Source organism: Canis lupus, chromosome 2, assembly GCF_048164855.1.
Source record: "Canis lupus baileyi chromosome 2, mCanLup2.hap1, whole genome shotgun sequence".
Classification (NCBI taxonomy): Eukaryota; Metazoa; Chordata; class Mammalia; order Carnivora; family Canidae; genus Canis; species Canis lupus.
In genome coordinates, this window is record NC_132839.1 from 67936471 (window position 1) to 67961549 (window position 25079).

The following is a 25079-nucleotide window of genomic DNA, read 5'->3' on the forward strand; positions in this document are numbered from 1 at the left end:
AGAGACAGTAAAGTCTCCCAAAATCATATATTAAAGGCAGATGTACCATGAGAGAGAGGAGGATGGGAGCAGTGGGGTAGAAGGCAGCTTATTGGTTTATTTCCTGATCATGGAAGAGCATCTTTCTCTGCTTTCAACCTTGGTCCTGTAGCAACCTTAAGTTTCCCACTTTCTGGAACAGCCCACAGCCCTAGAGAATCAATCTGCCTGACTGAATTTTTCCTCATTAAAAAAAAAAAAAATCAACTTGCTCTTTTGAAACCTCCGATAGTCAGGTGAAATAATTTGTTTCTTACTCTCAAATCCTCCCTCTGCTAGGTAGCTAACAGTGGTTGGGGTGTCTGCCTCTGGATCTTTGTTTGGTCAAGTTCGGATCATATTCCACTCATCATTGTTCATTATAAATCAGTTCTTCGGGTCTTTCAATCACCCATGTTGTGTTCTAAACTGGCTCCAGGGCAGTAAATCAATTAGGAAATGTTTGTAAAGTGGCTTTAAAAAATAGAAAGCATGGATAAGTACAGCACATCATAGAAACAGGTCAGTGCACTTAACAGTGAATCTGGTGCTCTAGTATGGCCTTTGTGAGCACTGGGGCATTCTTCTAATAAATTTCACAGTTATGTACTGAGGTGGATTGATTCATTTCCCCTTTGATATTTCTCTTATTTCCTAGAAGCAAAACCAAATCATTTTTCTTTGAGATATTTGCCTGGGTTGAAGGGTAAGGACAGCCCTATTTTTACAGCAGGAGAGATTGTATTTGGATACGAACTTTCTGATGGCTAAACAAGCAAAGAGATGATCAACAAAAGAAGACTGGAGATTCCATCAATGGAGATCTTCAGGAAAATAAACAAACAAGCAAAAAGAGAGTGTGCTTGAATTAAGACCAAGGATTTAAAAAAAAAATAGGCCTCCAGTTAAGTTGAATTTGGATCAGCTCTGATCCATTGGTAGCAGCCACCTGTAAAATGGTTTTATTCAAGAATGTGGAGGCCATGTCCAGGCTCATCACTATCAGCAATCCCTTCCTTGAGTGTAGAGAAGGCAGATAGAGGCATGCATAGTACCTATCTGCCTTTTGATGTTAGACTACCTGAAGGCAAGATTTATAGACGCTGGTCTGACATAAGAAATCCATTACCCTGCTGTCAGAGACTCCACATTTTGATTAAAACAACCTCACATATGCTCCACATTCCATATAAGATATGAAGCCTATCAACTAACATAAACTATATGATTGTTCCATACAGAGATCTATGCTAAGTTGGAGGTGGTGAGCAAATACATTCCACTTGTTTTATACTGAAGTTTACAAACATGTACACCTATGTTTTCTTATTTTACACTCATTTCATTTTTCAACATGTGTATTTTGTGCCTACTAGGAGTTAGGTAGTACATTAAGAGCTGGACATAAGTACTACATTGAAAATAAAACAAGGCTCTGGCTCTCTGGACTTTACATTTTCAGGAAGGATAAGAGGGAAGAAAACATTCTGTATGGAACCCAATTTGGAGATAAGAAAACTGATGTTCAAATAACACATATAATTTGTCCATTAAAAAAAAAAAGTGACAGGCAGAAGAACAGGACTCTAGCCAGCAGTTTCCAGTGTCATTTCTCTCTGCTTAGACTTAGCGTCTCCATTGTTTCACCCAATCCCCATCCCAGAGCTGGGATCCCACTGCTTCCCCTGCTCTGACACCCCGAGGATTGCTTATCTCCTGGGCAAAGCTGACATTCCGGGGGCCCCTCCAACACCATGAGGGCTTCTCCAGTGATAACCTCAATGCCACAGACCCCTGATGGCTCCTTCAGAAAATAAGGACCTGGTCTGGAAGGGTCAAGAGGTTCTTGACAAGCAATGTGGAGTCAAGCCTGACTTCAGACAGCAGTTAAGATCTGAGGTAGAGAAGAGAGGGAAAGGTGTTATGAGTGGAATGGAATGTAAGAAGCAGAATGGGCATGAGCTGTATGTGAAGGTAAAAAAATCACAAAAGAGGTAGGTGCCTTCAGGGAACAATGAGTAGACAGCTTTAATTACCAAAGGGGGAAAATATATATATATATAAAATATAAAAATATAAAATTAAAATATAAAAAATCATATATATACAAATATATATATATACACACACACACACATACCTGCCATAGGCACTGAAAAATTCCATTTAATCCTCACAGCTACTGCATAAGTAAGGAAAGCAGACATCTTCGCTCATCACAGATGAGTAACTAATTTTCATCACTGTTAAGTGACATACCCAAGGTCACAGACTAATAAGTGTCAGAGCCAGGATTCATACTCAGATCTGCCCCTCTCTGCAGCCAGCGTTCCCTCGTTGTGAGTTCATGGTGAAGCATGCAAGGTCCTTGGACACAGGAAGGTAAGACTGGGGGAAAGAGTGAAAGCAGTTATCAAATTGGGTGGAAGAGAAGACAGGCAGACCAGCTTTGCCAATTTGACAATGTTGTTGTTATCCATCCTGGCCTGATGCATGATGTGTTCAGGGAAAGATGGGAGGCAGCTCTCCATCAACAAATCCAAGCTTTCTGTCTGCCATGAAAAGAAACCCTTGACTGTTTCTATTTTAAGGAAAGTTAGAAACCTAGAGATAAATTCCTTATAGGCCCTCAGTTTTCTCCTGCCACCTTTTCTCTCTAGTCAATTCCTTCCCCACCTCTTTGCCTCTCGCTAAAGACACAGCTGGTTGGCTTCTTAGTACTGACCCCTCTCCTTCATCTTTCCTACAGAAGCTCAGCTTTGCTCCTTCACATCCTCCCTCCTCTATAAGGCCATGTGTGTCAGAAAAGGCAGAATGGACCCCCAATCTCAGCAGGGGATTCCACCTTAATCTAATCAACTCTAATCTAAACCAGACATGGTGTCGCATTCCCCTTACTCATGTGGACTTAGATGTGAGCATGTGATACAATTGGGCCAATGAAATATGAAGATGAGTCAGCCTGGAAGCTTCTGGGAGATGATTCACTTTCAAAGGATTACAAGGGAGAAATTATCTCTACTTCTTCGGGATATATATTTTTTTCATCTCTGTGTGATGCCTGGAACTGTGGCAGCCATGTTGCAAACACAAGGGGACCAGGCTAAGGACAGACCAAGGTCACAGACTAGTAAGTGGCAGAGCCAGGATCTATACCAATTTAATAACATTGCCCTTACCAGCTCTTGCCTGACATGTAATATTTTTTTTAAAGATGTATTTATTTATTCATGAGCGACACAGAGAGAGAAAGAGGGGCAGAGACATAGGCAGAGGGAGAAGCAGACTCCCCACAGGGAGCCCAATGCAGGACTCCATCCGGGATCCCAGGATCACGCCCTGAGCCCAAGGCAGATGCTCAACCGCTGAGCCAACCAGGTGTCCCTGACATGTGATGTATTAAAAGGAAGATGGTACCCTGTGCTGATTCACTGTGCAAGAGAGTGTTTTTTTTGGGGGGGGGGATGCTTGACAAAAAAAGAGGTTCTGAAAAGGGGAGGAGTATGAGCTATAGGAGAACGGGGATGGAAAAAATTATAAGAAATATCACTTCAGTTATTAAGTAACATCCTTTGAGAGGAAGGAAAAAATAATGGAACTTTTTAAAATTTTTTGGTTGTTGAACGATGCTTCTTGAATGGAACTTTTTAAAATTTTTTGGTTGTTGAACGGTCACTCAGAAACTAGACCACAGTGATCACGGCTTCAATGGCATGAAAACAGGACTAAAGGAAATGAGTCACAGCACAGGAGGCAGCTGTCATATGCACATTTGTTGGTTTTGTGTACTCTTTACCATGGAACGGGGGTCAGCAAAGTGCAGCCCTGTGGCCAATTCAAGCCTGCTCCCTGTTTTTATAAATAAAGTTTTGTTGGAACACAGCCAAATCCACTTGTTTACATATTGTCCAGAGCTGCTTTTGTGCTAAAATGTCAGTGTTGAGCAATCACAGCAGAGACTGTATAGCTCGTAAAGCTGACCATACTTTCTATCTGTCCCTTTACGGAAAGTTTGCCACCCCTGATTTAGAAGGAAGAGAACTGAACTGACAGGCTGAGTATACAAATGATATATATATCATCTACAAATAAGATTTGGTGGATGACTCCCCTTTCTATAGCTAGTTCAGGATAAATAGCCTTCATTTTTCTCATCTGGCTGATCTCTGTTGATTTCCACAGAACTGAGAGAATCTGAGTCCTCATCCTGGATCTGCCAGTCACTCCATATGTGACATTGAATAATTCACCTCACCTGTAAGAAAATAAAAATTAAAAATTAAAGAGGCAGAGTCCCTGTTCACAGTAGTTCAAAGGCTACATATACTGCAAGGGTGAGATTATTACCATTGTGTGTGTGTGTGTGTGTGTGTATACATATATATACACATATACAGCCAACTAAATATAAAAATGACTCACCTATACATGTGGCCAACAAGCACACAAGAAAATGCTCCACATCACTGGTCATCAGGGAAATACAAATCAAAACCACAATGAAATACCACCTCACACCAGTGAGACTGGGGAAAATTAACAAGACAGGAAACAACAAATGTTGGAGAGGATGTGGAGAAAGGGGAACCCTCTTGCACTGTTGGTGGGAATGTGAACTGGTACAGCCACTCTGGAAAACTGTGTGGAGGTTCCTCAAAGAGTTAAAAATAGATCTGCCCTACGACCCAGCAATTGCACTGCTGGGTATTTACCCCAAAGATACAGATGCATTGAAACAGCAGGACACCTACACCCCAAAGTTTCTAGCAGCAATGTCCACAATAGCCAAACTGTGGAAGGAGCCTCAGTGTCCATCGAAAGATAAATGGATAAAGAAGATGTAGTCTATATATACAATGGAATATTACTCAGCCATCAGAAAGGACAAATATCCTGCTTCGACATGGATGGAACTGGAGGATATTATGCTGAGTGACATAAGTCAATCGGAGAAAGACCATCATTATATGGTTTCACTCATTTGGGGAATATAAGAAATAGTGAAAGGTATTAAAGGGAAAAGGAGAGAAACTGAGTGGGAAATATCAGTGAGGGTGATAGCACATGAGAGACTCCTAACTCTGGGAAATGAACAAGGGGTAGCGGAAGGGGAGGCAGGCAAGGGGATGGGGTGACTGAGTGACGGGCACTGAGGAGGGCACTTGACGGGATGAGCACTGGGTGTTATACTATATGTTGGCCAATCGAACTCCAATAAAAAAAAAATATATATATATATATAAAGAAAAAAATGACTCACCTAAAGCCATGTGAATTCTGATCCACAATCTGCAGCAACCAACCTAAGAAACCAATCCATGACCCACAAGAACCAGCTCAGGAAGCCAACATACTAACTGTAAGTCAGACTTGATGGAAGTGAGACCATTATCTCTAGCAACTGATCCAGAAAGTCAAACAATAAATCCCATAACAATCAGGACAAAACAGTCAGGTCTTGATTAATAACTGACAACTCTCCTAATTTGCATCTTCACTTCCAACAAAGGACCAACCAGAGAAAGTCAAATATGCACCCCAACCAATCACACAGGATGTTTAGCTTTGAAATATCCTGCCTGCAGCTTTTCTGTGCCCACAGTCTCCAGTCAGGACATACCTGAAGCCTTCTTTGTTTCCCACTAACATGCTTTCTCATTCCTCTGCCTGTCTTTGAGTCGGCCCAAACACAAGTAATGGTAGATGACTCTTTTGCTATATTAAGTTCAGAATAGATAGTCTTTGCTTTCCTCATTTCATTGATCTCTTGTTTATTTCCATAGAACTTTGAATCAAAGGATCTCAGTTCTAATCCTTGGTCTGCCACTCATTCCATATGTGACATTGAATTACTTGCCTCATCAGTTAAAAAAAATTTAAAAAATTAAAAAAATTAAAATTAAAAAATTGAAGAGGTAGTGTCCCTACCCATTGTATCTCATAGGCTACGAACACTCTAAGAGTGAGATCATTGCCATACTGAAACTATGTGCAAAGGACAGAGGTAGCTCTGAAGAAGGAATGACAGGTTGCATCTGAGCCCAGCACTGATTAATTGATAATCATTGTTTTCTTTAGCCATTATGAATAGAGTCATTGAGAAACTATCTCTCTCCTAAATTCACAAACTTCTTCCTTCCCAAGCAATACTACAATCCATTCATTTCAAATTATGGTACAGTCATTTGTTCGAAAATCCAATTTCACAAATGGCTCATCTCTTAAAGTAATATTTTAATGGATCTTGATTCAAACTTTAGTCAAACCTTCTTTTCTAAGCTTTCCATTAGTAGACTCAGTTGAGTTTGTCCAAAGCACTATCGGTTTGCTTCATGGGTGCTTAGAAATTTCCACAAATGACACACTTCTGAATATTTTTGGGTGTCCTTAATCTTTTGCAGAATACCTACTTGGTTTATGGTGTGCAAAACAAAAGACCAGTTTACAGAGCTTTCATTAAAATATCATCAAGTTCCTTAGGTAATATTATCATGATTTTATTGTCCATGATAATTCTACAAATGTCCTTAACCTTTTAAAGCTACAGTTTCCATTAGTTAAAAAAGCAAGATATAAATATTTATTTGGATTTTTTAGCTGTAGCCCAAATGTTATGTGACATATAAGCAAAACCCATCTTATAAGTTCCGTAACATCCCAGATTCTCCTACTATATACAAATTGAAAAGTACACTGGACAGTTTGGGGAATCCTGGTGTCCAGTCTGGAATCTACCCCTGATTAAGCTCCAGACACTAACATTACAATTTTGGATTCCTATTTCCTCTCTTATAGGCTATTACTAAAGTTCATCTCAAGACTAAAAAGCTGGGCAGCCCGGCTGGCTCAGCGGTTTAGCGACGTCTTCAGCCTAGGGCGTGATCCTGGAGACCTGGGATCAAGTCCCATGTGGGGCTCCCTGCATGAAGCCTGCTTCTCCCTCCGCCTGTGTCTCTGCCTCTCTCTCTCTCTCTCTTTGCCTCTCACGAATAAATAAATCTTTAAAAAAAAAAGATTAAAAAGCTATCATCAGGGACACCTTGGGTGGCTCAGTGGTTGAGCATCTGCCTTTGGCTCAAGGCATGATCCTGGTATCTCAGGATCAAGTCCCACATCCTGCCTCCTGCATGGAGCCTGCTTCTCCTTCTGCCTTTGTCTCTGCCTCTCTCTCTCTCTCTCTCTGTATTTCATAAACATATAAATAAAATCTTAAAAAAAAAAAGCTAACATCAGTGAGCTCCATAAATTTTAAGAAATTGTAACAGAAAATGACATTTTCCAGATATTCAACTGGATGGTGCCCATCTGGAGGAGGTTTAACATCATGAAATCTCAACAGTTCACCTCAAGGAGCACTAGATTCAAAGTGGAATCTAGGATGACTCCTGTTGAGATAGTGTTCCTAGACAGAACAATATTTAGTTAGTGTCATCAGCATGGATGATTGAAAACGTCAATGAGGGGAAGGCCTTGACTCAACCACTTATAGAGCAAGGGCTAGGGATTTGGGAGTAAGACACTACCCCTCCAGATGCCACAGCAAGTGAGGAGAGAAGTCATTTGCAAATGAATAGAGACCATTCACTTGGCTCTGATCTCACTGCAGGACCCATCTGGTAAAGAAATAAATGATTCTTCTTTATCATCCTAGGTAGTGTGGTAGTTATCAGCAGTAAGTCTGAAACCATGCTTCCAGGGTTCAAATCCCCACTTTGCCACTGGCCAACTTTGTGATCCTGAGTGTTACCTAGAAGTCCTCTGTCTTAGGCTTTTCCTTAACTAGAAAGCATGCATAATATCAAGAGTTTTTGCTAACAGCAAAACTCATGAAGTTTTCTGAGTATTAATTAATCAATATGCTATTTCACATTAGAATCCACAGTACCATACATCTTAAGGCAGAGTTGTTAGAGAACTATAGCTTCAAAGTGCAAGTGATGCAAATATTTTTATTTCCCACAAGAGGGCCAACAAAACACTGTGAGATTCTTCTGATACTGTACAACAATCTAAATTAATAATGCTGAAACAAAACAAACTGCCATTTATATTTAACAAGTGTGAATCGCCACACGTGAAAAGCACAACCAACAGACCGCCCTGATGATGCATAATAACTAATTGTCCTTCCAGAATATAGTGGGAATGCCAGCCTGGATGCAGCCATCCATGAGAGGTTGTTTTTGTTGTTGTTGTTGTTGTTGTTTTATTCATTTGAGAGAGAGAGAGCAAGAGCAGAAGATAGGGGTGGCAGAGGGAGAGGGAGAAGCAGACTCCCCACTGAGCGGGGAGCCCTACTTGGAGCTCCATCCCAGGACCCTGAGATCATGACCTGGCTGAAGGCAAACACTTAACCAACTGAGCCACCCAGGCACCCCCATCTGTGGGAGCTTCTTGAGGCTGCCTGACTTTTTGCTGAACACCAATTTCAGCCTTCCACAAATTCCAATAATATCTAACTTCAATTTCTAAATACTAAAACTTAATATCCCTCAATGAATCACATAAAAGGTAGAAGTGCATGGTATTCGGTTGTGGAAAAGAGAGAAAAGAAGAGAAAGGAAGAAGGAAGGAATGAGGGAGGAAGAATAAGAAAATCTCTGGAATTTTCATCATCTACCAATAAGAATTAAAGAAAAGGATATCCTCCTAATTTTTAAAACCCTTTCCTCCAAAAAGAAGGAAAAAAAAAAACTTTCCTCCCAAAGTCTAGGGTACAGTCTGGACTATGTGTGCCTTTTCTTTTCCCTGGAGCTGGGAAGTTCTAGGAGGTCATGGTCAACCCAAAAGGAGAAATCCCATCTGGCTTCATCCTATAGTTCTGTCACTTCCACTTCACCAACCAATTAACAATTCATAATTAGGTCCAGAGTCAAAATTCCTTAGTTACTGCCCCCTGTGAGGGGAAATTTTCAGTAAAACAAGACAAAAAATATGTCACACTTTTCCACTTGGAGCTGGATCAAGCCCACAGCAGTTAGCTGGAGAGGTGTGTAAGCCCCCGTCACTACCCTACCTCTGAGCACCTGTGGCCAGGCAAGACAGCTGGGCCACTCCCTTCAGAGAATCACAGGACTCTTATTACACCTTTAAGGACAGCACTTCCGAGCATCCTCACCTGTACCCACATCCTCTTCTCTGCTGGCTTGTTTCCCCTCTCACGCCTTGATTTCCGTGAATATCTCTGTGGGTTTTATTAATACAAATGACCCCCACACACACATAGTAGTAGGTACATGGCTTCATTTTAGCATATACCAACATTGAATTCCAGCCCAAGTCTTGGTGACTCTAAAATAGCACATCTACCACCTTTTGTCATTCATTTCTTTTCTTTCTTATAATCTATCCATTTGTATGGAGATTCTGAGACCAAAATTCCCCCCTCCTTTAAAACTGTTCTTTCCTCTAAGTCCCCAGACACAGTCTGCATCTCCATTCTCTCTGACTCAGACTTATTATCATCCGGAGCAATTATTTCTGTGAATGTTTCTCCCTTCCTGTCTATATTAGTTTCCTAGGGCTGCCTTATCAAAGTTCCACAAACCTGGGTGGCTTAAAATGACAGAAGTGGGGACATCTGGGTGGCTCAGTGGTTGAGCATCTGCCTTCAACTCAGGGCATGATCCCAGGTTCTCTGGATGAGTCTCACATTGGGCTCCCTGCAGGAAGTCTGATTCTCCCTCTTTCCCTCTGCCTATGTCTCTGCCTCTCTCTCTGTGCCTCTCATGAATAAATAAATAAAATATTTTTTTAAAATGACACAAATGCATTGTCTTGCAGTTCTGGAAGTTAGAAGTGCAAAAAGCTGTTTCTTTCTACAGCCTCTGAGGGACAATCCATCCCATGCCTCTCTCCTAGCCAGCAATCCATGATGTCCTTGGCTTTAGAGGCATCACTTCAATCTCTGTCTTCACAGGGTCTTCTTCTAAGGACACCAATCATTGGAATTAGGGACACCCTAACTCAGTATAGCCTTGTCCTGACCAATTACATCTGCAAAGATCCTATTGCCAAATAAAGTCACATTCGCAGGTACCGGGGTTAAGACTTCAACATACCTTTTTGAGGAGACATGATTCTACTAACATCATTCCTTTTCATTTTATTTTTTTTTAAGATTTTATTTATTTATTCATGATAGACACACAGAGAGAGACAGAGACAGAGGAAATAGACAGAGGGAGAAGCAGGCTCCTCACAGGGAGTGAGATGCAGGACTCGATCCCCGGACCCAGGATTACGTCCTGAGCTGAAGACAGGGTAGATCAACTGCTGAGCTACCCAGGCATCCCTCCTTTTTATTTTAGATCCTTATGCTTCAGTCAGCTGAACTTCAGAACAATTGACCTGTTCTTTATCCCCAGGGATGGAGCTAGTCCAAGGAGCCATCACCATCTCCTCCTGAGCTTGGAATGCCAATCCCATGATGCAACCAACCCCATGTACACAGCCAGCCATACCCTCCCAAAACTGCCACTCCCTAACAAGATCAAAATATCTATCAGAAAAATAATGAAGCCCTGCCTGTGTTTTCCTTCTTTGTGGGAAACTTTCCCTGCTGGTGCTGTTTTTCCACACCTACTTAGGAGGAGCTGATAATAAGGTACAGTAGGCCCTAGGTCACAACCTAAACATACCCATCATGAAGACATCCAGGTTCCATTTTGGCCAGATTAGGTGGTAAGAATGAAGACACTTATCAGACATATCTGGATGTAGTTAAATCCTGACTTTGCCATTTACCACCTATGTGACCAGAAACAAGATATCTCACCTCTTTTTGCCTCAGATTTTATATCTGAAAACGAAGTTACTAACAGTATCAGTCATGGGATTATTAAAAACATTAAAAATGGTTACATAAAATGTCTGCCTTGATTTATGTCATGAACTGAACTGTGACCCTCTGAAATTCATATATTAAAGCCCTAAGCCCCAGTACCCAGAATGTGACTGTATTTGGAGGTGGGACCTTTAAAGTAGTGAGTAAGTAAAAATGAGGCTGTTAGAGTGGGCCCTAAACCAATCTGACGGTGTTCTCATAAAAAGGAATTTGGAGGCAGAGAGAGACGCCAAAGATGCGTGCACAGAGAAAAACCCTGTGAGGACACAAAGCATGCACATCTGTAAACCAGGACCAAGCCTGTCCAAACCTTGATCTTGGACTTCCAGCCTCCAGAGCTGTGAGGGAATACATTTCTGTTGTTTAAGCCATCCAGACTGTGGTATTTGAGGTGTTTTTTTTCCTTCTGGTTTTCTTGAGGTAAACTTGACAAATAAAAATTGAATATATTTCATGTGTACACTGTGATGTTTTGATACAAGTATGCATTGTGAGACAATTACCACAATCAAGCTAAATGACATAGCCATCACCTCACATAGTTACCATCTTTCTTGTGTGGTGGGAACACTTAAGATCTACTCTCAGCAAATTTCATGTGTACAATACAGTATTATTAACTACAGTCACCATATTGCACAGTAGATCTCCAGAACTTACGCATCTTGCATAACTGAAACTTTATACCCTTTGACCAATATCTCTTTATTTCCCCTTCCCCTCAACTCCTGGAAACCACCATTTTACTCTCTGCTGCTATGAGTCCAACATTTTTAAACTCCACATATCAGTGAGGTCATGTAGTATTTGTCTTTCTGTATCAAGCTTATTTCACTTAGCGTAACATCCTCCAGGTTCATCCATATCGACATGAAAGATAAGATTTCCTTCTGCTTTTCAGTGAGTAATATTCCATTGTAGTTATACACTACATTTTCTTTATTCATTCATCCATCAACAGACAGTTGAGTTGTTTTCATATCTTGGCTATTGCAAATGATACTGCAATGAATATGGGGGTGCAAATAATGAGATGCTGATTTCATTTCCTTTATATACAGACACCTAGAAGTGAGACCACTTCTTAATTTTTTGAAGAACCTCCCTACTGTTTTCCATGGCAGCTCTACTAATCTACACTCCCACCAACAGGATATGTGGGTTCCAATTTCTCCACATGCCCAACGGCATTTATTATCTTGTCTTTTTGGTAATGACCATTGTAACAGGTAAGGTTAGGGACACCCTAACTCAATGTCATTATAGTTGTTTTGTTTTGTTTTGTTGGTCTTGGTTTAGTTTTTTGTCATTGTAATTTTGATTTGCACTTCCCTGATAACTAGTGATGATATGCACCTTTTCATACACATGCTGGCCATTTCTAAGTCTTTTCTGGGAAAACATCTATTCAGATCCTTTGTCTATTTTTTTTTAAATCAGGTGTATTGTTTTTCTTAAACTAGTAAGTTATTTTGAGTTTCTTATATTTTTGGGGTATTAACCCCTTGTCAGATACATGGCTTGCTGCTCTTGCCTTCTTCCTCCATCAATCAAATTCCAAAAGTCTTTCAAACTTTAGCTAAAATTCTGCCTCCTTGATAAATGCTTCCACTGGGAATCATCTGCCCTTTCTCTGCCACCTCCCGGATGCCTGGAAACAGAGTCCAGATCCACCTCCATTTGGCTTCTCTGTATGTATGAGCACAAGGCCCCACAAATTCTGTTTGAAATAAGGGAAAGTAAACATAAAGCTGCAGCCTAGAGTAGAGACGAGGAGTGCCAGTGCATTGTCTACTTAGGAAACAGCTTTATGTTTGCAACTTTGGCAAAATTCAAAACAGGAAACCCTCACACTTGAATTCCAAATCCAATTGCATTCACAGGGAGGGAGTTCTACCAACATCTCCAAGAGACATGAATCCCCCAGGCACGATGAGGGGAAAAAATTTCTTGCCTAATACCCCCAATTCTCAGCAGCTCCCGAGTGAAGGAAAATGAGTGGCTTCCAAAGGGAACCACAGAGGTGGCAGTGGTTCCAATGGTCTCTACACAGCTAAAGACACAAAGCTTAAATGGCTTTATAGGGTAATTTAAATGAAAATAATAGTGAAAGGGAAAATAAGGGAAGGTAGAAGAAATGTGTGGGAAATATCAGAAAGGGAGACAGAACGTAAAGACTGCTAACTCTGGGAAACGAACTAGGGGTGGTAGAAGGGGAGGAGGGCGGGGGGTGGGAGTGAATGGGTGACGGGCACTGGGTGTTATTCTGTATGTTAGTAAATTGAACACCAATAAAAAAAAAAAAAAAGAAAATGAATAAAACCTAAGTGCTGTCAGAGGCAAGCTGCAAAAGTTGAAACCTCAGTGTGTACCCCCCACAACACGCACTGGAGCACTGGGTGCCCAACCCCCAGGAGGCAGGCTGGCCTGCAGCGGGCATCAGAGACAAGAACTGGACCTCATAGCCAGATGGCCCCATTGTTTACCGACAGGATAACTTTGGACAACTTACTTAACCCTTCTGGGCCTCAGTTTCCACTTATCCAAAACTAAAGCCTTATGAGTTAATGTTGAGCTCTTACCACACACCAGACGCTTTGCCATGGGCAGTATGTAACAGGATTGAGTGAGTTTACATGTTTAAGGCTCCTGGATCAGAATCCAACACAGGGTCCACACTGAAAACAGTAAATGGTGATTATTGTTGCTGCAAAGAAAGATGTTATCTCTCTAGCCTATGGTCAGATGGATTGACGGATTTTTCATTTCTAAGAAAGTTCAAGCCCTGGCTTTGTCCTCCACCAGCTACACGGTCTTAGGTAAACTTCTGAAGCTTCTCAGCCTCCCGGCCTCTGATCTTCCAAATGTGCATAACAGCCTCAGCTTCACAAGGTCATTGGGATACCCAGGTGAGATCTGGAGGTGAAAGGCCTTGAAACTTAATGTATTAAATGCACATATCAAATTATTCTGATTACTGCTCCCACCACTGTGTTATTTTCTGCCCCCATTCCCATGGTAAATGGCCATGACTTCATGCTTCAGGGAAGAGAAGCTGTATACCAGGCCTCCCCAAGAGCCAGTGCATGGTGGCGAGCTGTGACTCCATGCTATGTGTCACCCCAGAGGTCTGAGCCTTCTATCCTTCAAATTTAGGGGCCACTAATAAGCCACACCCTGGTAAGGTCAACAGAGCAATAAGTAAGCCAGCCTATCAATTCGGTCAATCTCTTTGTTATCCTCACAGCTGTCACACCACTCGGGCTGCAAGGAGGACCAGTCTACTTAGAAGGTAGTTGCAATGACAATGAACTGCACGATAGCCTGACCAAATAATGGTGGGGTGGAAGTGGGGTGATTGGAAAGGGAACCATGGATTTTGGAAATGCACAAGAAATGTAAACTTCTAGCCCCTGCCTAAGTGTACTTCTCCTAAAGTCTCTCCTGATCATGGTGTCTGACATATCCCACCTTTCCTCATGACTTTTTAGCTCAGTGCCTCAGTTTCCCCTTCTAAAATGAAAGTAATAATTATACCTCTTTTAGGACAATGATATGGATGAAATGCCCCATATAGGAAAATGTTTACAACAAGTATGGCACACGGTGTTTCATAACACTAAGTTTCAGCCTTTATAGGAAGGAGCCTAGACTATCTCTGCACTAAGTGCTTAATAAATATCAGTTGGTTGGATGAATGAATGATTGAATGAGTGAATGAATAAACACTCCCCACACTCACCAGACTCATCTCTCCCGTCCCAACAACATATTTATAGAATGCAGTTTCTTACGTAAAGTTTAGGCATGAAGAAATAGGGGCACTGCAAAATCAGCTTGTCCACATAGGAATGTGGGTGAGCAGTAGGCCAGCTCTATGCCAGGCACCAGATAAAACCCACTGATTGACCGTTGACTGATTTATCCAGCTTTGCGGTCCTCCATTCCATAAATATATATTAAGTTCCTGTCCTGGATCATGCATGGGGCTCCTCTGCCCCATCCACAAGGGAGGCTGCCTTTAATCTAAGGCACTGTTGTGCCTCACTGCCCCACTGTTGTAACCTCAGTAAACACATCAGAAAGCAAGACTTGGAGTAGATCTCACAGTGCAGGGGAAGCCAGGGGCCCCAGCCCCCCACAGCATCCCTCCTGAAGCATCTGAAAGCACAGTGGAGTCTTTTCTCCCTGTGACACCTGATTTCCTCTTAGATGACTGTCACAGCCAGAGCTACATTGTCCCAAGGACAAGGCCATCGGGGTTCAGTTTCGAGAGCCTGCAAGTGTAGCCTTGTTTGTTCCAGTGGGGGCGGGGGTGGGAGGATGTTGATAAGCATCACCATGATCCATGACTTACCGTTCATTTCCTAATCAGTCATCACATTTTGTTCAAGCTTAATGCTGACCTATCGTATTTAACGCTACATTCCGCAGCAAAAAGCTACTGCTGAGATTACTGAGGGAAACCCGCCAGCTCTTGGCCTTGCTGCTGCAGCAAGCAAAAGAAACTTAGATTTTCAGGATATTTTCCCTCTTGTTATCTAGGGGTTTTCACGTTGTTCAAAGACTGCGTCCCCCTCTTCTTTCCTTTTTCCCTCCATGGTGCTGAGACAACTTGAATTACTGAAAGCAGAGCCATATTTGGCTACTATTTCGACCTGCTCTCCCTGCTTCATCCCTCCCCACCCCAAAACTGCACACACACAAATGCGCATACACACACACATGTTAGTAGCCAACAGAACTCTGTGACCTTCGGCCAGTCACCTCCCTCTCAGCTTACATTTCATCAACTCTAAAATGGGGAGATTGGACTAGATCAACTTTTTCTGTTCTGAAATGACACAATTCCAATTTTCCTTCTGATTTTAAAATGATGGCATTAGAGTCCTGAATTATCTGAGATGGAAGGCACATGTAGAGATAATCCAATACGGCATCCTCCACGTTTCAACCATTTAGAGCCACTTCATTGTGTTACAGCATCTACATACCCCCATCCTATATTTACTCAACTATTTTCCTTTAGGTTGACTTTTTTGCTTAAATGCCTGCTTTTAAAAAGGACAACTTATCACTACCATAAAGAAAACCATAATCTTTTGTCATAAATAGAATCATAACCAAAGGGAAATAAAACAACCAAAGAAAATTCTAGCCGGGTACTAGTGCCACCCCCCACCCAAGGACACCAGCCTGCTCCTTGTACCTCTCTGTTGAAAGGGCACTGTAGCTCTTGTTGAAAAGTTGCTAAAGTGTTGCTTCCACAAAAGGTGATTTCTCCTGGTCCTACTCAGCATTGGAAAGGGCGACAGCTCTCTCCCCAGGTGTGCTGGTGATATTTGTCTCAGAGGCTGGATGCCATGCCACCCAAGATCACTCTCACATACTTCACTTGGGGTAAAAAGTCTTCAAGGTTGTTATTTGTTCACTATTGTACTTAGTCCATGCGATGTTCCAAAGTGTCCAAATCTGCATCTTGACCATCTCCTTCATCTGTGAGCACTGCCAGGGAGTGGGGATGAGGACGCAGGAATCCTCAAACATACACTCACACACAAGCACGAAATGCTCCCGTGCAGCTTGGAAACAGCACACTGCCACCTTCCCTGGCACTTCCCCAAGTCCACAGCTCTGGGCATCTCTGACCTTGGGCAGTTCAATGCTGCTGCCTTTTCAAAAGGAATCACTGCCAGTGTACACCCAAGAACAGCTTCCCCCTGAACATCTGAGGAGCCTCTCAGGGGCAGCTTCTCCTTCTCCCTTTTCTCTCTTCAGAGACACCAAGAGGAGAGAGAGCAGGACAGAGACTGGGGGCAGAGGCAGCAAAGAGAGCACAGGGGGAGGCACTGCCTTGGTTTATTTAGTATGATGTCGGGGGAAAAAACACTTCAGTGTTTCCTCCTAGGTTGCAGTCTGGCACCCATCTCCAATTCTATCATTTTGCAGCAACATGAACTTGGGCGAGTTGCTCATTCTCTCTGAGCTTTCATCTCAGCCTTTGCAAAATGGCTCCTATTGTGAAGATGTGAGGAGTTCTGGCAGGAGCGGGGCCAGCCAGGCGCAGAGACAAACATTCCCCCAAGATTCATTCTTTCAGCCTTTCTTAACTTTGGCACCCTTTGTGAAGGTCCCAAATCTGCCCTGTTCATATTTGTTTGTTTATTTGTTTGTTTTGCCTTCCAAATCCTGGGTCTCATCTGCAAAGTAAAACAAAGAGAGAGAGAGAGAGAGAGCACGCGCTGTGAATTTTCATAATTTAAGGGTTTTCTCCTCCGACCTGATTATGGAAAGTGATGTATGGGGGCCCGAGTGGAATGACAAGGGAGCAGAGAAGAGGGAAGAAAGACTTTACACCGGCAAGCCCAATAATCAGCCCCTTTTGAATAATCATTAGCAGCCTGCTGGAAGCTCCAAGTCCCCAAAAGGTTTTCGGGATGAGAGAGCAACACCATGAATCTAGAAAATGTGGTGCATTTTGTGCATAGATTTGAATTAGAGAATTCTTGGTTGGTTTTGCATCTGAAGTTGGGGAGTTAGACGAAGGCACAAAGAAAAACGGAGAAACACTTCCCCCTGCTGGCAGGATGGTAAATAGCAGCATAGATGTAAAAAATTTCCATGAGCATGGATGTAAAAAATTTCCACTCATGCCCTAAATGTTTGCAAAGGATTCACTATGTGCATTTGAATTTGAATTTTATGGAATACATTTCCCCATCTGAAGCTACCTTCAAAGGTTGTAAAAAATGATCACGGAACAGAGGCCTGCTTTCCAACGATTATGTTCTTCACTGGGCATTTTGCTATTTCTTTACTTGAACAGGAAATACATTGTCAGGATTTTAAAATCAAAACAATATAAAAGTTATAGGTTGAAAAATCTCACCCCTGTTTCTGCCTTCCTTATCAGATATTTTTATTGTATTTTTTATATAAATATAAGCAAACATAGCTATATTTTTTTCCTTCTTTCTCATACAATAGGTAGCTACTCAACACTGTTCTGCATATTGCTTTTGTCACTGACCACCACACCTCAAAGATGTTTCCATTTCGGGACACTATAAGCTTCCTCCTTCTTTTTTCACCAATACATTTTAAATATAGAAAAAAAGATACATTGCCAGTTGGAAAACCATATACATTTGTTGACTTATTGCAGAATGTCAGTAATACAAATTTTTAGTATAGAAATAACGATCGGCCCACATCACCCACAAATACTGTCCATGACCCTTTTAATAAACTTGTCTCCTGCTTAGATTTTTATTCTGGTGTTCCTGCTGATTAGCATCTCTCTCCTTGGTACCCACTGCGTTCCATGCCAGAACAGAGCTTTGTCACCAGTGAACTTTACAAGCTGGCGCTCAGAACTAAAACGGCTTCATGCCACCAAGATTTCTATTAAAAACCCAGGGTGAAGAAAAAAGCTTCTTGCTTCAGCTGAAATGCTCTTGTAAAGGGCAAAATGGAAAATACAAACACTACTGCCTTTTTACTGGTTGGGTACCGCAGCCATCAGCACCTCCTGAACGTGGCAGTGAGAGCCAGGTTTGGCTTATTATATTTGAAACAGTTAGAAAATGGTGCTTCCAGTGTAGACAGCAAGCCGGTGAGATTGTCAAGGTCAAAGAAAAACCCAATTATCTATAGCAAACACTGACCGTACAATTAAATTATACTAGTCAGAAAACGTTTGATCCTCTGCAACTGGCTTTTCCAGAAAATTCACCCTTACATCAGTCTGTGTCATTGATCGGCATCCAGCTGATCAATTTCCTTTTGTCATCCAGCATCCTGCAACATGTCACTAGTAAATACGTCAGTGCCCACTTACATCTCTGTAGTCCAGCCTAGAGTTCACCCACAGCTTCAGTGGAGTTCCCATGCACACATGGAGTTCCCGTGCACACAGATATCTTATCATCAAGGAACTGCTTCTCAGTACCCAAGGGCTTTTTCTGGCTGCAGAACTATGCCCTGGCCAGCCCAAGCATGCAAGGCAGGACAAAAGCACCAGGATGTTAAGGTCCCCATAGAGCAATGCTCAACCAATGAGGGATGGAAATTGTTGGATTCATACCATTCATATTCAGCCCCCTTGCCTCTTGCTGGAACAATACTGAACTGTGTGGCACCCCGACTCTCAAGGTGACACAAGTGTGAATGAGTGTCAAGTGCACTCATTAGCACATTCTATATTGGCTCTTTTCCTTCTCCTCTCCCTAGGGTCACCTCCTATGATAATCTGGGTCCAATCAAGAGACAGAAACCTTAGCAACTCAAACAGAACAAGCTTAGTACAAAGAACCACGAATGATGATTGAGTAACTGTAAGATACAAGGAAACTTTACAAGGCACCTTCTGGCTTAGGATGAGTATCCATGCAAAAACCAAACTTGGGAAGGATCCGGACATCTCTGGAAAAGGTGTGACTCTGCCCACTGGAGAGCAGAAAAGTCTACTGCTTTGGCCAGGCTGGGGCTGATCAAGAAGTGCGAGGAGTGCAAGAAGCCACCCTCCAGAGAGCATGTGAGAAAATAGACAACCAGAAACTGATCTTAGGATGGGGGAGTCAGGGATCCAACAGGCCCAGGAGTCCTTCAGAGAGTATGGCTATGCTGCCATGTTGAAAGGGCTGCACAAAGCCTTTGCAGAGCCTGCAAAGTTGCCAAAGGGCCGCATTTTGGCCCATAGCTAATGGAGGCCCCATTGAATGTCCTCACCCCCTTCGTTGAGCTCTATTTTGTAGATAAATGGCAGGAGACCTTCCTCTTCTGCAATATCCATCCCTCCAGCAACCCCTACTGAGAAGATTGACTTCATGCTCACTTTAAAGGAGAAATATGTAAGGGAATTCCTTTATCATGGAGCATATATTGAAGACTGTTTCAGAGCTGAGGAGCAATACATTAATAACATATACTCCCTCCAAATAAACTACTAGCACCCATATCCTTCTCCCGGAGGCTGCTTTTGAAAGAACCCAAATCAGACTTGATTTCAAGGTTGGCTCTGTGACCTGGAGGAAGGAATTCAGCAGTGTAGAGTCCTCACTTTCTCATTTGTAAAATGGAAGTAATAGTAAACAATATCGACCTCCCAGGGTGTTAAGAGAATGAAATAGACTATGTGCAATTCATCTGGTACAAAACAAGTGCTCAAAAATGTCTTCATCAGAATGAGCACTAGGAGGGATGCCTGAGTGGCTCAGCGATTGAGCGTCTGCCTTCAGCTCAGGTCGTGATCCTGGAGACCTGGGATAGAGTCCCACATGGGGCTCCCTGCGTGGAGCCTGCTTCTCCCTCTGCCTGTGTCTCTGCCTCTCTCTCTCTGCGTCTCTCATGAATAAATAAGTAAAATCTTTAAAAAACAAAAAAGAATGAGCACTGGGTGTTATATGCAACTGATGAATCACTAAATTTTACCTCTGAAACTAATGCTACACTATATGTTAATTAAACTGAATTTAAATTTAAAAAAATTTAGGGACACCTGGGTGGCTCTGCATTTGGGCACCTGCATTCAGCTTAGAGCATGATCCTGGGGTTCCAGAATCGAGTGCCACATGGGGCTCCTTGCATGGAGCCTGCTTCTCCCCCTGCCTGTGTCTCTGCCTCTCTCTCTTTATGTCTCTCATGAATAAATAAATAAAATCTTTTTTTAAAATAAAATAATTTTTTTTTAAATGTCATCTTCTGTCTTTCCCCAAATCACAACCCCAAGGTTTCTTCTTAGTGTTAGGATGCTCCAAGCTACTCGGCCTAAGACATTTTGTCCTTGACTGTGGTTTGGAACAGCTTTGGTGGGGAAGGGATTAAAAGGACACTTGGCCCTGGAAAAGGATTGTTTGAAGTATTGGAAACAAAAGATAAAGCTGAACTAGTGCTTCTCTACAGAGAAAAGTTCAAAAGAAGAATTTCCCCAGCAATGTAATGCACCAATTTCTGTTGACACTTAAATAAATGAGCTTTAAAGGGATATAATAATAGATACCATGTATGGAGATCTCGCTATGTGCCAGGGATTTGTATTCATAATCTGGCTTAATCCTCACAGTAAGTTTTTAAGGTAAATGTTATTTTTTAATCTCAACTTCACAAATGATGAAACAAACGCTCAGAAAGATGAAGCAGTTTGTCTAAGGTCAGAGCTAGCACTGGAACCCAAGTCTACTTGACTCAAAGACCCAGATCCAACTGCAATTGTGGACAGAATCTTCATGTAGACCAAGGAGTCAGGAGACTATGGTCCATGCCCCAAGTCCTTGTATGATCCAGGAGACAATTCTCCTTTTCCCAAGATTTCCCCCATCCATAGAATGAAGGTGTTAAATTAGACCTGTGGTTCTCATGGGGATAGTACCAAGGATATTTTGGGAATTTGGGGGGATAATTGGCACTGTGACAAGAGGGCACTTACTAGTATTTCACAATTGAGGACCATAAAGAGTAGACACTCTTTGTGATGCATGAAATAATCCTGTTCAATGAAGGATATGTGTCATGCCACATAATACCCACAGAATGTTCCAGTAGTTGAAGAAGTTATTTGAACCTAGACCCCAATTACATTTCACATAAAGAAAGCATTCTGACACAGTTTTAACAGGCAATGAATTTTCCAGAAGCAAGTGAGGGAAGATTGTACTATTATACTATCTTCTATTAGAAATATTACCAAAAGTGGATCACCACTTGGAAAATCACACCAACAACAGTGCAACTCAAGACAGGAGTTACAAGACCATCAGATCTCTCTCACCTCACTCTGCATTTGTATGGATCACATGTATAGCTGCAAGTTACCCATGTGTCTCATTGTGTCTTCCGATGCAGTCATCCCCAGGCATTTGTATATTGAAATTCTCATTACCTTACTATAAATTACTTTCTTTAGTTTTTCCTTTGTAGAAGAGTTAAAACACCATAGTGATTAAAAAAAAAGATATGCATGTAGACAGGTTGTAACATCTGTGAACTTCATTTCCAAATATTTAAGGAGGCTTTATAAAATATTTGTTTTACAAATAACTAAATCTTGGGACGCCTGGGTGGCTCAGCAGTTAAGCATCTGCCTTTGGCTCAGGGCATGATCCTGGAGTCCTGGGATCTAACCCCACATCGGGCTCCCTGCATGGAGCCTGCTTCTCCCTCTGCCTATGTCTCTGCCTCTCTCTCTCTCTCTCTCTCTCTCTCACACACACACACACACACAAATAAATAAATAAATGAAATCCTAAAAAAAAAAAAAGTAAATCTTTTTAAGGGTGGGGGTGGCCTGGGTGGCTCAGTCAATTGAACATCTGACTCTTAATTTGGGATCAAGTCATGATCTCAGGGTTGTGAGTTCGAGCCCCTACCTCAGGCTCCACACTCAGTGGGGAGTCTGCTTGAGATTCTCTCTCCCCCTCCCTCTCTGTCCCTCCATGCCTGCTCACATTCTTGCTCTCTCTCTCTCTCTCTGTACAAAATAAAAAAAAATACGAAAATATCTGTTTTAACACGGCTGCTCTGGGCACAGGGAGAGAGAGTCTGACCTCTGTTCAATGAAACATGAAAACCAAAATGCACAGTATGCAAATATTTTCATGTACTCACAAACAGCTCATTAGCACTGACTCTGAGCCAGGAGCTGCCGTGGGTTCTGGGGATGTAGCAGAGATGGAGCCCCTGCTCTGACTCTGTGGAGCTTCCACTGGAAAAGGCAATATCTACTGAAGTTAAATAGTCACCAAACCTGTGGTCCAGTAATTACACTAGTAGGCATACACTCAAGAGACTAAAGGCATATATTCATTCACCCAAAGACATTACAAGAACACTGACAGCAGTTTTATTCACAATAAGCAAAAAATTGTAAATAATCCAAATGTCTCCTAAGAGGAGATTAGATAAATAAATTGGGATGTATTCTTAACAACAGATAAAAAAAGACAAAGTACTAATACATTATGATAAATCTCACAGACATTATGTTGAACCAAGAAGCAGGATGCAAAAGCAAAATTACTATAAAATGCCATTTTTATCAAGTTAAAGAACTGTCAAATCACTGAGGGTATGTATTAGAATAGTGGTCATCTCTAGGTGAAGAGGTTATTGACTGAGAAAACACACAAAGGAATCTTCTAGAAAGGTGAGAAAGTTCTGGAACTTAATCTGACTCATTGTTATAATGTGTATTTAAATTACCCAATCTATTTAAGAATTTCACAAGCTATACAGTTAAAATTAGTCCACTTTGACAAACCTTAAACTACTTCATTTTGCCTCAGTTTTTTTAAAGGACTCTACTTGAAAACCTCAGTTTAACAGTTAGTAATTGCAAATAAGGCCTCTAGAATCAGAGTTCTGGGTTCAAGTGTCATTTCCACCACTTCCTATCTAGTGAGAACTTGAGAAATCTACTTATCCCATCTGAGCATCAACTTCCGCATGTATAATAAAATGGGGATAATAACTCAATCATCTCCAGTTTGTGGAGAGGATTCTAGACGTAACACCTGTAAAAGCACCTACCACTACCAGATATTGTGCTCAATAGCCATGCATTTCTTCTCCAGGAATTTCACACTCCCTTAGCTTTGATTTCCCCAAAGCAGGGGGGAACCCAAAGCAGGGTTTGTGTCTGTGATGGCAAATGTGGGGTGGTGCTATCCTCCAATGTCCCTTCCTGAGTCTGAGGACATGGCTAATCAGTGATGCTCCTTTTCCCTGCTGACCCCTAAAATTCATCTCTACAAGGTTCTCCCTGAAGTGCACATTCCATGAGGGCTGTCACATGAAATAAAACCTATGTACCATTCTGACCCAGGTCATATTCATCTTTGCCTTGTCTGTAGCGTCTAGTACAGAGACTTGTCGAGCTTGTGAAAAATGATAAAGGAGCTGATATTTATTTAGCATCTAAAGCTCAACAAACTCAGGCCAGGGTTATATATACATATATGGTACCTCTTAAATCTTCACAAAAATCTTGTGAGAGAAGCATAATTCTTGTTGAGTAGTCAAAGAAAATGATGCCTAGGCTTATTGAAGTAAGAAGCACCAGTCCACAGATTATATAGGTGGCTAAGGCAGGTTCAAATCCAGGTCTGTCTGCCCCAGTGCCCAAGGTCTGTCCACCATGGCATGCCATGCTTCATCAACTATGGAAATCCAATGCATATCTAACATTAGACAATAGACAATTATGGACAAATTATTCAGAATCCAGAATAAGGGAAATAGACATGCATGATGCTATTAGGAGTGAGTTAAAAGAGAGTATAGGAAATGATTTCATGCCAAGAAGTAAATAAAAATAAGTGAGCCCTGATGGTTACAAAGGAGCAAAACAGAATCAACAGTCTACAACTGTAACAATTTATTGGCTGCTAATTCTGCAGATTTGCTTTTTCAAACAAGAGCACATTAGGGTACTCTGCTAATGGAGCAGAGAGCGCCTTGGCTAATCCCAGGTGAAGTACAGCTACGCATTCTGCAAAGCCCTGCCTATTTTTCTTGCTTTCGGTTTGGTTTGCTTTCCTGCCAGTTTCACGTACCTCATCAGAGACCAGAGGTGGGAAAACAGAGCTGGCCCTTGACAAAACAGAGCTCTTTGCTGAGGAGGACTGAGAGGACCCAGAGAGCACAGGCCCTGTGCTATTTTGAATCTGGAAATACACATTGTAAAGCCCTATCTCCTGGGGAGGAAGAGGAAACAGGAGAAAAGACAAGGAGGAATAAGAATGCCAGGATGTTAGAGCCAGGAGGACCTGGCTCCCAATTCCCCAAATGCCGATCATGACTGCCATGTTCCTATACCATTATTCTTTCCTTATTCTCTTCCTTTAAATAAGTCCACTTACTTGACTGTATTGACCCTCATCCTAGGCAATAGATCAGTGAAATTATATATTTGATGTGCTAGTTGTATTTTTCTTAAAGATATTAAAATAAATATGGTAGCTATGAAACTTAAAAATATTCATCCAAAACCACAATAAGATTTAACCTCACACCTCGAATGACTAACTAAATTAAAACCCCAGAAACAGCAAGTGTTGATGAGGATGTGGAGAAAAGGAAATCCTTATGCACTGTTGGTAGGAATGTAAATTGCTGCAGCCAGTATAGCAAAAATATGAAGGTTCTTCCAAAAATTAAAAATAGTAAGAGTACACTTATCATGATAACCACTGAATAATGCATCGAATTGTTGAATCAA

General features: G+C 41.7%; 1 long non-coding RNA gene across 4 annotated transcripts in view; it reads right to left on the minus strand.

Annotated features, from left to right (window-relative positions):
* LOC140621092 (uncharacterized) overlaps positions 1–25079 on the minus strand; it is a 419551-nt gene that overhangs the window by 372693 nt on the left and 21779 nt on the right. For all 4 annotated transcript variants that reach the window (XR_012020815.1, XR_012020814.1, XR_012020822.1 and 1 more), the window contains exons 2-4: positions 16074–17064; positions 13447–13542; positions 2159–4273 (exon numbers count right to left, since the gene is read on the minus strand). This is a non-coding gene — a long non-coding RNA (uncharacterized lncRNA). The remainder of the gene's footprint in view (positions 1–2158; positions 4274–13446; positions 13543–16073; positions 17065–25079) is intronic.